A 10594-nucleotide genomic window follows, 5' to 3' on the forward strand; every position below is an offset into this window, starting at 1 on the left:
GTATATACAGTTGTTTTCCACGCCATTTTTTTCACATTTTATTCATTCACTAAAGATCTTAATTTAAAGACTTTCAATATCAAGCACAGCTGATATATACATATTTAAGAACACATGTCTGACTTTAGGTGTAAACCTCAGTAAGTTAAGTGAAGACTATAAAGTAGCACCTCACTGGGGCTGTATGGCTTACCGCAGTCATTAAATAAGTATTAATAGGTATTTTTAATGCATTTTTTAATTTCAAAAAGTTTTTAGTTTTAATAGATTGAAATAAAAAGTATTAAGAGAAATTTGCTGAAAACTTAAAGCCAGGAAAAAAGTTAGGATCCAGTTTAAATAGTAGGTGGATGAACCTATCAACAGTTCAAGAAAAAAATCCTTAAATATGGAAATTAAAGCATCGAAGAAAATCAGTAATGTTTTAGTCTAAAGTAAAAAAATTCTATTTCACTAGTTCAGACTCCCATAATTAATCTCTCTCCTATTGAATTTGCAGTGTCACTGTGGTCTGATCTTTCCATTTAAACTCTGGAAGTTACATTCAACTCCAGACTTGTCCCCACTGTTAGGCTGGCCATTCTCTTCGTGTTTCTTGTACTCCTATTTCTGTGTCTGACTTTAGTCAATTTGTCCAGAGCAAGACACAGAGAGGGAAAGTGAGCGAGCAACCTGCCAGGTCCAAGACTCGAACCATGGTCAGCCATGTGGCAGTCCAGTGCCCCTAACCACCACGCTTCTTGCTGGCCCCCACCATCTCCTATTTCTCAGTAATTACAAGGATATGCCAGACCCACTATCTCCACACCTTGCCTACCACGAAGTAAATGACTTCAGGTAAGCACGAGCTCATGTTGGCCCCCATTCCATACAATTTAGCCATCGCTGCTGTACGAGACTCCTGGCACAGCCCTGTGCACTGTAAACCTCTAGGTGACTAGGGAGTCCTGGCCCCATTGGTGGCTTTGCCCTTCACATGGCCCTGAAGGGCAACTCAGGTACTGTGGTGCCTGGGCGATCATCCTAATCCCAGCCCAAATAATACACTTCTGCTCCACTCACTGCCTCTGCATTTAGCTAAGAAAACAAGCCAAAACTGGGGCTTCCTCCCCACCCCACTGAAGAAGATAGTTGCAGGGTTGAGCAAAGGAGAGGAATGTGGTCACGTGTGGAGTATCTCCACGCCTGCCGTGGACCTCCCAGTTGCCTGGGGACGGTTTTAAACACTTTGCATGAACTGGCCTTCCACATCCAATCCTGCATTTTACCTGCAAAACAGGCACAGTCGTCATCCTGCAGGTAGGGAAACATGCAGAGAGATGAGCAGTTAGCGTAATGGCTATGTTGCTGGACTCCCATGTAGTCGACTGGGCAGGTGGCTTAAAACTCACGCCAGGGGCATGCGCGTGAGTGTACAAGGTCCTGAGAGGAGAATGGAGAAGGGATTGCGTGTGGCCATCCCCCCTGGGGGAGATTTCTTGCTTTCTGTATCTCTCTCTTTCTCTCTCTCCTGCAAGCACAGGCGCCCTATAGCAAAAATTTATCTAAAAGAGTCCCAGGCACAAATAGGAGACAGTACTATAGTAAAAAGGGTGGCCTGGCTGTGCCGCCCCTGAAAGCCCAGCTGGGAGCAGATCAGAGAGGGATCAGAGGCCACCACCTGCAAAAGATTAGCCCAGCTGTTCCACCCCCAGCAAGGGCCGCCCAGAAGAGCAAGAGCCCCAGGCACACCAGATTTCAGGTGGACTGTGCGGGCCTTGGGAGGGTCAGGAGGAGAAATCCCTCTGGGAGGTGAGGCCCTGGCTGACCCAGCCTCTTTCCTCAGGCTGCCACAGAGCTCCCCCTCCAGTCTTTGGAAACCTTCATTCACAGGGAGGTGACTTAAGGAGGGAGCACACTGCAAAAGAGACACCGTGAGCAGGCTTACATCTGGTACATCTGGTGGTCTGGGGTCATGGGCCTTCTCCGGACCTCCACTCAGGACCCTCCAGCCAAGCCCCTCCTCCCCAGCCCAGCTGCATATCTGGGGCCCCTGGAGCTTCTGGACAGGCCTGTGAGCCCAGTGCGTGGTCCCTGCACTACAATCCAGGGTCTCCTGAAGCCATCAGAACCATTCATCCCAGAGCCCCCAGTGCAGACGCCCTCTGAGTGGCTTCTCTCGGCATCCTGCTTCTTGAAAATATGAAAATATGCAATTTTATGGGACCAGCAGATAGTGCAATGGTTATGTCTCTGGACTCTCATGTAGTTCACTGCAATTCGAGTCCTGGACCCACTTGCTTAAAATCACACCGGGTGCATGTACATGTGTGCCCAAAATCCCAAGAGGAGAATGGAGGAGAGGGGGTTGTGGTGTGACCATCTGCTTTGGGCAGGTGATTTCTCACTTTCTGTCTGTCTTCCTGGGGAGCTCGCGTGCACTATAGCAAAAATCTCTCACAAAACGAAAAGAAACATAAAATGGTCTCTGGCTGTAAAGGAAACACTGCCTTTTTAATGTCTAAAAATTTATTTATTTGATTTATTTATTAATCAGAGAGAGAAAGGGAAAGTGAGAAAGCAAGTCGCCAAACCACGGTTGGCCATGTGGGAGTCCAGTGCCTTAACCACCATGACACCTACCGGCCCCAAAACAATGTCATTTTTTTTTGACAGTTTTTTTTTTTTTTTCTTGCTATAGCGTGCGTGCACTCACCAGAAAGACAGAAAGCAAGAAATCATTCCCCAAGGGGGATGGCCACGCCGCAATCCCTTCTCCATTCTCCTCTCGGGATCTTGGGCACACATGCACACGCACCCAGCATGAGTTTAAGCCACTGGGTCTGGGACTTGAACCACGGTTGACTCCATGAGAGTCCAGTGACATACCGCTGGTCCCAAAGCTGTCATTTTAAAGAGTCCTGAGATCTCATGACTTCACTGACATTTTTTCCATATGAAACAGCCCATTTCTTCACTGTTCAGTCAAGTCAAAGCTGGGTGTTCCTCTTCCACTCAGGTGGTGAGAATTACGAGCCCAGCAGGACTGGGGGCTGTTCCTCAGCTCTGGGGTTCTGTAACATGGGATGCTCAGGGAAGCTTGGCCAGACGTGGGTCACCCCAGGTCTGCAGAGTGGAGGGCAGGTGACAGCTCTGAAGGCTGGCAGGAGATGGGCCACCACCGCAGTTTCCCAGGAAGTCCCAATCCCCCGGATCTCTCCTCCCAGAGTCCGGCCAAGCTATCTCCTCTCTTCCAGCTTCAAGCCACATCCAGCCTATCGCCTCCTGTTCACTCACCCTCCTCTTTCCTCCAAGATAGGCCTCTAGGGCCCAGAGGCAAGTGTACAATTTGGCAGGTCCTCTAACCTAGGTCCACAACAGGCCCTGTGGACTGTTCCTGGGCTGCCCCCAAAGCCCTTCAGTTGCCTAGTTACGAGAGTCAGAGAATCACGGCATGTCAGAGCTGGAAGAGATGTAAAGACCGCCTCTAGGGCAGTTTGCTCACTCTGGGGAAGATGAAGCAGGGCCAGAGAGAGGGGCCCGAGAAGGTGGCCAAGGGCACAGAGACGGTGTGCAGGGATGGGAACGAGAACTCGGGTCTCTCTCCTCTGCACCACCATTGCTTGGCAAGAAAAAACGAGCAGGTATACCGACAAAAAAACACCTCTGGCTCAAAATAACCCACGCTTGTGTAGCCAGAAATGGTGAACAATGACCAGGACGGTCTCCTGCTGGCTTCCACAATCAGGCAGTCATGAACCCACAAGCTGTCCTGTTGCCGCCACACGTGTGCACACAGACTGTGTCGAAAAGGACTTCTTTCTAAATAAGTGGCTAAAACGTGGGTGCCAACTGAAGACGAGCACTGTCTCCCACCAATGCTAATGCACTTGTTTGTGATTTGCAATTCCCTTTTGTAAATCTGAGGAAACATCCTTGCCCAAATCAGCTCTTTTTCCGCTCAATAAAGGCCATATTAGGATTCTGAAGTTTGCATTTGCTTACTGCTTTTTTAGAGACGTCAGAGGAGAAGTTAAGGAGCCTCTGCCGGACTCCCTCTCACTGAAGACAGGTAGGGGGCAGAGAACTCAAGTCCCCAAAAGCCAGGCCAGGCGCTCCCTAAAACAGACCGGCTCACCACCCAGAGTAGCAGAGACAGCCAGTGGCTCCCTCCAGGGCTGAGTCCAGCGGAGGCAAGGTCTTCTTCAGCCCCAAACCCTCTGTCCCTGTCCTTTCAGTGTGGCCTCCCAATCAAGTGGCAGCTTAAATGTCCCTTCCCCTCCTGCCTCCCACTGAAGTGGCCTTCATGCCCCAGTCACTCTCTGTTATCAAGCTCTTTCTTTCATGAGAGTGAACGCAGGGTCCCACACGTGCTGCCTCCCCACAGCTGGTCAGGACCGTGGGGGCCCCCAGCACTAGCTACCCACAGCTAGTACAGGCCAGGCTCTGGCAGTGCAGGAGTAGGCCTACTGCACGCTCTGCTTTTCAGCAAATCTGGCTGGAGGGGCTCCCTGCTGGTTCGCGAGGCCCACACCACAGCAACCCTGTCCCCCGCACTCCCCCAACCCCCCACAGCCCAGGGCATCAGACTTCCAGCGTGCTCAACGTCTGTGAGCAATTGAAGGGCAGGAGGAAGGTCTGGCCCCCCATCTACGAAGCGAGACTGCGCCTGAGGCCCCAAATCGGTTCAGCTGTGAACAAGAATAGGTCAGTCTTTGAAAATCAGAACAGCACCCAAACCCCAGCTTCACTCACCCCTGGGAGGATCATTTGGGGCTGACGGTTTTAATTTCCGTGAGTCTCAGTTTTCCAACCTGCAAATTGGTGGATGTGAATGACACCAACGGGGTCACACACTTGGCCATAGGTACTGCATCAAAGGTCTGCCCTTTCCCACACTGCCATCACCCCCACTCGTCAATGTTTGGGACCCTAAGTGGGCACCCCCCCCTTAGCTCCAATTCGAGGCACAGGTCCCCAGAACCTCAGGGAATGCTGAAGGCGGCGCGCCCTGGCCCGGCGGAGATGGCTCCCACCCTCCCCAGGCACTCGGTGGTGCATCCCAGCCAGCCCCTCCCGTCCATTCCGGTCCGCGGTGGGTGATCACGACTTCCAACGCGGGGACAGTTCCAACCAACGGCTCGCAACCTTTTGGGGTCCCAGAGAGGACTCCCATGGCGACTCCATGGACACCATAGCTCCTCATCCCAAAATTACGCTTGCACCTAGCAAACTCGGCTGGGTAGCTTCGGGAGGCGCAGCGCTGCCTCATTCCCCCGGCGCAGTGTTTGGGGATGGGCCCCAGGACCGATCACCCTGCGTCAGGAGGGTACGCACCGAAGCAGCGTGGAGGCGGCGCGCACCACGTGACCCAGCGCGACTAACAGCACCGCCCACAAGGCGCGCGCCGGGGTGGAGCAGGAAGACGGTCAATTTCCCATAGTTCCTTTAATTTGCATATGTAATGTAAGAAGGATAGAGAGAAAATTAATTTGACCTTAAACAAAAGAATACAGCACCGTATGAATTATTTGGAATAATTCATACTTTCTGAAGTATTTTGGACCCTTAAAAAGTATAGAATATATTCACCATAACTGTAAAATACTCACTATTCAGTACCTTATATACCGCTTGGGAGGACCGCTGTGTCGTGCTCGCTTCGGCAGCACATATACTAAAATTGGAACGATACAGAGAAGATTAGCATGGCCCCTGCGCAAGGATGACACGCAAATTCGTGAAGCGTTCCATATTTTTGCTGTGCCTACCACCAACTTTTTCGGATAGATTTTATTTTTGGGTTCAATCACCCCTGGATGACATGGAATGAATGGACGTAGGACTCCTCAGCTCCCACCAGTGTTTTTACATCTGGCCACGGGGTCCGGGTTTACGCTCTTTCCGCCGGGGTCTCCTGCCCTCTGCAGTAGCCACCCCGTGTACAGTCTGTACCTTACACCTAGGGAATGGTCTGGTCAACGCTGCTCCGTTTCTGTTCACAGCGTAGCAAGACCAGCGCTGCGATAAACGCCGGGTTTACTCTCACAGCAACTGCCAATAACACCGACTCCTCTGAGTCTTAAAGAAAAAGAAAACCACTTTTGACTTCCCCCGTATCTCATTTCGATATTCCTAACAGCCCCGCCCTTGTGGTTATTGCCGTCACCGTTTTACAGGACACCGAGAGGTAAAGCCACCTAGACAGGACCGTGCGATGTTTAGTAAGTGACTGCAACAAGGCGTGCTGGAGGTACGGACCCTAGAAGGTGGGGCTCCCACTCAGTAACTACACAGGACTCTGGGAAACCGGGAAAGCGAGGGCTATTAAAGTTCAGATTTCCTGTGATGGCTTAGTGTTTTTTGAAATATCACATTTTTCCCCCCAAAAGAAAAAGGGTGCATCTGCTTTACTGGTCCCTGGGACCGCCCGTGCTCTTCTGAGTGGACGCTGCGGCCACTGGACCTCTGTGGGGCCGCCTGTCGCGGCCGCGCTGGCCGGAGGTTCCCAACCCGCCCGGTCACCAGGGCAGTCAGCCGCGGGGCCCGAAGCCGCCCTAGGGCTGTGGAGGGCACTCTCCGGAGCGGCGTTCCCCCCCAAGACCCATTTCTGATCTCTTCAGCGCAGGTGAAATGATCCTTTGCAGGTCATGGCCTAGAATAGGGGTCTGTGGGAGCTCTAGTTTGGCCTCTGCCTGGGCTCCTGGCTCTTTGAGCGAGAAGTGAGGGCCCAGTCTTTGTGGTTCTCTTCTCTTTGCCTAAAGGTGCCTGGTTCTTTGGAGGCCCCTTGGGTGATGAGGTGAGGGGTTTTGAATGTCTCCTCCTGGAGTGTCAACCAAGGAACCAATCAATGTTGACGTGGCTCCCTCTTCTCCAGCCAAGGACGATGACCAGGTGGGAATGTTGTGATCAGCCCAGGTGGGGAGGTGGGAGGAATGGAGAGCCTGGGGTAAAATGGAATGAAATACAAGGAACTTGATGCTAGAAGACTTTCAAATTGTTCTAGAGAAACCTGTCTGGGACCAGCAGTTAACGTAATGGCTATGTTGCTGGACTCCCACGTAGTGGACCGAGGTTCTCGTCCAGAGGCTTAAAACTCACGCCGGGTGCTGTGTGCGTGCGTGCCCATAAAACTCATGCCGGGTGCTGTGTGCGTGCGTGCCCAAGATCCCGAGAGGAGAATGGAGGAGAAGGGATTGTGGTGTGGCCATCCCCCCGGGGGGTGATTTCTCACTTTCTGTCTCTCTTGTCTGTCTGGCGAGCGCACTCGCCCTATAGCAAAAACCTCTCAAAAAAAAAATGCATTTGAACAAACTGTACATGGATTTCAAGATTTTTTGCATCAAAATAAACTCATGGGACCAGCAGTTAGCATAATGGCTATGTAGCTGGACTCCTATGTAGACCACGGTTCAAGTCCCAGACCCGGTGACTTAAACTCACACTGGGTGCTTGTACGTGTGTGCCCAAGATCTGGAGAGGAGAATGGAGGAGAAGGGATTGCAGTGTGGCCACCCCCATGGGGGACTGATTTCTCTCTTTGTCTCTCTGTCTCTGTCTTTCTGTTGAGCACTTGCATCCTATAGAAAAAAAGCTCTCCCTAAAAAATAATAATTATAAAATAAAATTTTAAAATAAACTTGTAATTTCATTCTGCTTTTCTACAAACTTTTTGAAGCTCCCTCATATTACTTAGTTCATAAACAAAATGGTTCTTTCCCTCCTGTTACAGATGAGGGAGCTGAGGCACAAGCAGATTCGACTTGCGGGCTGTGGTAGTCAGTGGCACCGTGGGAACTGGACTGCAGCCTCAGTAAATCTGGCTACAGGGTGCAGTCAGGCAACCGGTATGCCCCCTCTGGCGGTGCAGAGGGAAGAGAAGTCTGTTCACAATGGAAAGAGCATGTATAGTGGTTCTGCTGGAGGTTCTGAACTCAATGCAGGAGTTGCATTTTCACAAAGGACTGAGGCTCTGCTTTACAGCTGGGCAGCTGGGCAGAGGTGCCCCACAATCCTGCAAAACATGAGGGAGTGAAGGGCCAGCTCCTTGGGACACAGTTGGAGCAGGAGGAAAGTTTTCCTGTTCTAGGCTGACAATCACTTACCTGCCACCTGCCCCCAAAACTAATCTTGTTGATGGAGAATCTTCTTTCTGAGCTTTAAGCCTGTGCTTAATTAACCTTATGCAAATGAGCTTAATTGCTTCTCAGTGGCTGTTGTCCAGAAGCACCCAGGGATTGCTTCCCTCAGACACTCCCAGCACCTAAGTGAACCACAAAGTTGGAATCCGTCCATCCAGATGTGACTTGTCTGCCTGTAGAGCTCTGGGCTGTGTTGACAAGGACGAGAAAAAGCAAGGGGCAGCCCATTGTGCAGGTGCTCCCACCCCTGGGATCCCAACATGACAACCAAGGGAAGCGAGGGTCCTGCTGGCTCCATGAACCAGTGCTCTGAGAACACAGAGGTTCCTGCATCCCAGGACTGGAGGAACTGGAGATCGGGAGCCACTTACTGGTGTCTCCCAGGGAAGTGAAAACAGAAACCACCAGCACCGCGGCTTTGCTCAGCCTCTCACCCTGGATTTGCCAGGGCAGGTGGGGACAGAGACCATCCGTCCCACTGCTTCTCCTGGAAGGATTCCAGAGTTCTGCTGAGAAGCAATTGTAGCCTAAGAGGCATGTTGATCTGGTCCCTTACCGGCAGACCGGGCACTCCAGAGCCAGACCCTCTGTAGGCACCACTGGGGACAGAGAGAGCAGCCCAGTGGACATGCTGTGACCTACTGCCACCGCCCCCTTCTAATCCCCATTTCCCCTTCTTCCTGGAAGCCAAGGCACCCTAGTCTGGGCCTTCAGCCGTTTGGTTGTAATGCTTCTAATCCGACGCAAGGTGGCAACATTGTGGCAAGAAATAGACTTAAAAAATCCTGGAGTTTTTTTTCAAAGCATATTTTCCCTATTAATGTTTCATTTAACTTAATTAGAATCTGGTAAACTAATTAAAGTGGCTACGAGCCCCGCAATCAGCAATAATTCCTATAATTATTGATAATTACATCCATACCAATCGTTTGGTTATTAACATTTGGAGGAGGTAACAAACACTTCTGAAAGGACGCGGAGCCCAGGAGGGTTTTTGCGACTGAGCTTCCTGGGCCAGATCCGTCTGCACCCTCAATTCGCCGCAAAAATCCATCCAGGCCAGGCGCCCCTTCCGGTGGGCCCCAGCTGTCCACGTGCTTTTCTCCACTTTGGGGGGACCTGGCGTGGGGGGGGAAGGGTGGACAGACACGCTTGCTAGGCTCTTCTGTCGCGCCGCATTTACGGAACTCCCTGCCTGGTGGAAACAGTTATTCCCGTTTTACAGAGACGGGGAGTACGGCTTCTAGAGGTGCTGTTTTGCGGAGGGGAAGGCGACAACCATGCTGTCAGGCCAGGGCCCAGCTCTGCTCACCGCAGGGACACAAGTCACTTCGGGTGGGCTTCAGTGTCGCCGAGGGTGCGGCGGAGAACTGACCTGGTGGGTCCCACCTACATGAAACGTACGAGCTTCCCGGAGGCCCCCAGCCCGAGGTGCGCTTTCCCAGGCGACGGCGCCCTCACCGCCTCGATGTCCCTCCTGTCCTCTTGGTCCTAGAAAGACCCCGGAATCCGGGGTCTCTGAGCCCCAGCGGAGGGGCTCTGGGCACTGGCTTCCTGCCTCCACCCACCGCAAGAAACCCCGCCGGCATTTTCTGGGGGCACCCTGAGTTCCACCTGCTGCTCGCCCGCTCCATACCAGGCCCTTCGAACAGCCCGCTCCTAAACTTCCCGGCCGCCGAAGGGCCCCGGGGCCCGCGCCCGCCTTCAGGTCTCCGCCCTAGACGCGCAGTGCCAGCGCGGGGGCACCCGGGCAGCGCGGCCGTCGGGGCGCGGGTCCTAGCTGCGGACCGCAGCCGGGGCGCCCCCACAGGCCGCCAGGGACACAGGCCGAGCATTACCGAGTTGGAAAGAAGGCCCAGGATGCAGAGGCGCGACGCGGGCCCTCCTAGCCCGCCTGGAGGTGACAGTGGAAGCCAGGAGCGAATGACCCCCAGCGCCTGCGCTGTCCCACTCCATCCACACGCTCCTCCCAGCACCAAGTGCTCTGCACTCGGCGCCCGTTTTCCGTAGCCCACGCAGCCGGCGCGCTGTGGAAACTGAGGCCGGGCGGGAGGCCCGCGGCAAAAGGCGCGGCCGGCGCGGACCCCAGGGTCGGACGCTAGGAAGGAGGCCGCGTCCTCACCTGCGGCCCACCTTCCTCCTGCATGTCCTCAACTCCGCTGCGACTAAACCCGACATAACACGCACCGGAATGCCGCCGGGGCGCCCGCCTTTGCCAGGCGTCTGTGCAGGGGCCAGTCTCGCCCTCCCGAGCCCCACCCTGCAGACCGCGCCCTCCACCCGCCCCAGCGCCCCAGGGCAGGGGTAATTCTGGTTGAAGCCGGACCCAGGCAGGACGCCCTGTCTCTGAGCACCTGGGAGATGACCTCTCCAACGTGGCAGGTGTGGAAAGGAGCAGGGGTGAACGCTGGGGCCCTGCGAGCGCTGGAGAAGAGCAGGGACCGGCATCGAGGGGGTCAGCAGTTTGTCTTCTC

The 10594-nt window shown here is 53.4% G+C and overlaps 1 non-coding gene across 1 annotated transcript; it reads left to right on the top strand.

Annotated features, from left to right (window-relative positions):
* Positions 1 to 5632: 5632 nt before the first annotated feature.
* On the top strand, positions 5633 to 5739 carry LOC114008723 (U6 spliceosomal RNA). The gene has a single exon (XR_003550236.1). It is a non-coding gene; the product is annotated as a U6 spliceosomal RNA (small nuclear RNA).
* Positions 5740 to 10594: the final 4855 nt, after the last annotated feature.

This window comes from Tupaia chinensis, unplaced genomic scaffold (genome assembly GCF_000334495.1).
Source record: "Tupaia chinensis unplaced genomic scaffold, TupChi_1.0 Scaffold000377_2, whole genome shotgun sequence".
Lineage (NCBI taxonomy): Eukaryota > Metazoa > Chordata > Mammalia > Scandentia > Tupaiidae > Tupaia > Tupaia belangeri.